Source organism: Ipomoea triloba, chromosome 9 (assembly GCF_003576645.1).
Source record: "Ipomoea triloba cultivar NCNSP0323 chromosome 9, ASM357664v1".
NCBI lineage: Eukaryota > Viridiplantae > Streptophyta > Magnoliopsida > Solanales > Convolvulaceae > Ipomoea > Ipomoea triloba.
The window spans coordinates 16,219,686-16,223,887 of record NC_044924.1 but is presented as its reverse complement, the minus strand read 5'-3'; positions in this window follow the sequence as shown (position 1 = coordinate 16,223,887).

Below are 4,202 nucleotides of genomic sequence, written 5' to 3'. Positions count from 1 at the left end.
TGGAATCCCTACGGTATGGCGCCATCTATGGAAGTTAAAAATTCCCCCCAATGTCCAGAATTACTTATGGAGATGTTTGCAGGGTATTATTCCTACCATGACGGTTCTTGCACAGAGGCGAGTGATTGTGGATCTCCTTTGCCCTTTGTGTTAGCATCATCCTGAAACATTATCTCACTTGTTTTTGTGAATGTGTGTGTACTACTCTATTATGGCACAATTTTGCGAATTTCTCTCTCCCTAATGTGGATGAAAACTTTTTTGATTGGTTGTCAGGGAAACTTGTTGATGGCAGTGAGATGGCAAAGTTATGGTGCACTGCTCTTTGTTGGTGTATTTGGCGTGAACGGAACGAAGTTGTCTAGAATCAGAAGCAATGGCAGGCTGCTAAGGTCATTATGGATGTTCAGAGGAGTGTGCATGAATGGCAAACCTTTTTAGTAAACTCTTCAATTGGGGTCTCCCATATTACTGACGAAGTTGAGGCAAGTTCTAGCTCTTTACCGATGAGATTTGTTTCGGTTCATACGGATGCAGCCGTGTTCTTGGAATCTCAAGAGGCTACCTTTGGGTTAATCATCAAAGACAATCATGGGGAGTATGTTGCTACAAAAAGTGGTCATTCTCAATGTCTTCTTGATCCTCATATTGCGGAAGCAGTAGCGATCAAAGAAGCCTTGTCCTGGGTCAATGAGCGAGGTCACTCTAAAGCCATTGTGTACACAGATTGTCAGATGGTATGCAGTTTACTTATTGGTAATCTTTCGGATCTTTCATTTGTAGGTTGTGTTATTAATGATTGTCGCAAGTTAAGTCGACACTTTGAGTCAGTGTCTTTTAAATTTATTTCTACATCTGTGAATAAAGCTTCCCATGTGTTAGCTAGGGCTGCTCGTTCTCAGTCTGGTCATTTTATTTGGAATTCTTCCATTCCTACTTGTATTGAACAATTTATTTAATGAATGATGATAGCTTTGGTTTTCGAAAAAAAATTGTTATTGGCATGCATGAATATTTTATAGTTAATGCAATCCCTAGGGGATCCATAGATCTAAGTACCATTTTCTCATTAGTTTATTCACTTATATTTGTCTGTCTTTATTTATTGCCTTATTCATTTACTTTCACATTTTCTCAGCTCTTTTACACAAATTCCTTAGGCTACATAATAGAACAACAAATAGTACTAGTACTTATAGTCCTTGTGAGATATAACACTCATTACTCACACCTCTATAGTAAAAAACGATAGTGCACTTGCCTAATCAAATTAGTATAATTTCAAGTTGGATTATGGTAACATCCTACTTTCTATTTCATTTTCCTCCTTTTAAGGAAGGTAGAGTGTGACACCCCGTAATAATTTATTCTGGAATTATTTCTTGTAATTACTTTCTAAGAGAAAATTATTCTTTTGTTGAGCCCAAATTCATTAATTGAGAATAATACTTAAGAATACATTTGATTTAAGCCCAATTCCTACTAGACTTCACATGAATATATATAATATTCCTAAGGCATTTAATCAATTGTCTTATTGTGTGCTTTAATTTATTCCTTATTATTATTTGATATATATATATATATATATATATATATATATATATATATATATATATACACCCTATCTTATCCACTCAATATATAAAGCAAGACTTAAATATTTCACACTCATCCATTCACTCTTTCCTTCTTGCTTCTCACGCCACTTTCACCCATTTACCCTACCAAATATTTATCTCCCTTTATCTTCAAGAAAACAAGACAAGATTCGTCCTTTATGACCTTTGAAGTTGGATTATGGTAATATCCTATTTTCTATTTCATTTTCCTCCTTTGTTTCACCATTCTTATGATTTTCTCCTATTTTCTATGGTGGGTTTTTGGGGTCGTAAGATGATAAAGGCATGGAGGATTTGCTAGAGTAAGCTTTGGAGACTTTGGCTAAATAGATAGCTTCAAGAGGTAAATCTATGTCCAATAAAACCTATATTCCACTCTTATATGTTGATATGTGTATTCTTGTATTTCTTGAGCTTATGATGGTTGAATATCCTTGATATTGTGCCTTGCATTGAGGTTTCTTGTATTATTGTAGTGTCATTTCTTCTACTCTTGATATGATGTTGGTGTCGGTGTATTCTATTATGGAAATTATGTGTATTGATGTCTGTTTTGAATACTGAGTATTATTCTAAGAAATACACTGTCTCGCCCGTGATTTTGGCCTAACAAAATTGACCCACGGGGCTAGCACGCCCATGAGCCAATCCCTCAAGGCTAAGGTCAGAACTGGATGGCGGAAGCCCAATTTCCGATATCTCCCTTAAGTTGCTCATGCGGTAGAGTATGGCTGACCCTCTAGTCCTGCCGCTTGGTTCCGCTGGTCTAGTGTTGTTATTGTTCTAGTGTCCTCCTTCCAGTATGCTTGAGTTCAATTGCTATTTCAGTATGCTTTGCTATGATGTCTTGAGGAATCCTTATCTCTACTAATATCTTGTTGTTTATTGGTGGATCCTATTCTCTTGTTATTCCTCGTATTTTATGAGTATTGAAAACATATGTCTTTGTACTGATAATCATATTCCATTGAAGTATTTGTTAGCCCGTGATTGTAATACCCCGTATTTTCCTAACATTATTATTTTATCATAAGGCGTTGACATTCATAAGTTATGATCTTCAGATGCTTCAAAGGAATTTTTATAAGGAAGTATAGTTGTTATTAAGTTGCGATCGTTCGTGCCGGTCAAGAACCGTAAAATTTTTGAGGACGAATTTTCAGTTCGGATTTCCTTAGGAAATGGATGATTATGCATATTAGGACTAAGTATGAACTTCCTGCTTAGTTAAGTTGAAATTGGACGGAGTATAAGGGGAAAATTTGTTGTGATCGTAGCATCGCAGAATTTCGCGGTGTACCGAACCTAGCCCAATTTTGAGTTTTAGACTGGAATAAATTTTTGGTTTCAAAAATTTTTGGATTTAGATTATTTTCTACCGAGAATTCATCTGTTTCAATCCCGGTCAGTATAAGCTAAGATATTTATTCTACTTACCACTAGAAAGTGACACATGTCACTAATTTTCACCATGTATTATTATTATATCATTTTAGAGATGATATAACTAGCTTAAGTCTTCAATTTTATCCATTTTCCCCTCAAAAATTCGAAATTTCCAAGAGGAAAACAAGAGAGAATATTTCATCTTCATTCTTGAGTTCAAGCTTCAACAACTAGGGTTTTCCACATCAAGATCATCTTTGTTCGGTAAGACTTCAATTTTATTCGGTAGAAAGCTTTATAATCCTTCCTAGAGCTTGAATCTAAGTTAAGATTTCTTGTATGTTGTGATATGTTGTTGGTGGAATCATAGGATTTTAAGGTGAAATTGGGGAAATCAACTCCAAGAGTCTTCTACGAGGACTAGTAACCCGGTGGAGGTAAGGAATTCCCTTAAGTTGGTTTAGTCACTTGAAATTAGATAATTGATTATTTGGTTGAAACATGGTGTTTTGGAGCTTTGGGAATATTTTTGTATACATGTTCATAGCTTGGATATGCTTGTATATGTTGTATTTATGCCCATATAGGCTTATACTTGTGAAAATATTGACAAGAAATTAAGCTAGTCTCTGGCAGTGACTTCCGAGAATTTCAGGGAAACATTGGTAAGGTATTTTGATCCAATTTTTTTTTAGATAGGTAGTTCCATAAGTGTAGAAGCTGCCTATAAAATTTCATAATGATCGGAGTAGTGGAAGTATGGTTTTCGAATTTTTCTCCAAAACTGGTCCAGAGAGAAGAAAATTCCGGACAGCACACTGCCAAGGGCAAAGATGGAATTTTCTGTGTTAATTCGTGAACCTAGGTGACCAAAACTTTTTATGGACATCAAGTACTATGAGTTGGGGTTCTACCATAAAAATTTCAAGTGAAAAAGAGTTCGGGAACTATTTTTACCGGCTCAATCTTTTGGACTGCGCCAAGCTGAATTACTGTCCAGAATAGGCGGAACGTGTTGGACGCGGCCCTGGACGCGCGTCCAGTGGAGTCCAGTAGGTTCGGGAGTAAGATCAAATTGTATAAGCTTTGATTATTATTATTGATGTTTAGATGATGGGGTTGTAATGAACCTAAGAGGTTATGAGAATGATTATAGATTCAGGATGAATGAGTATCATGGGTTGTTTAATGAAT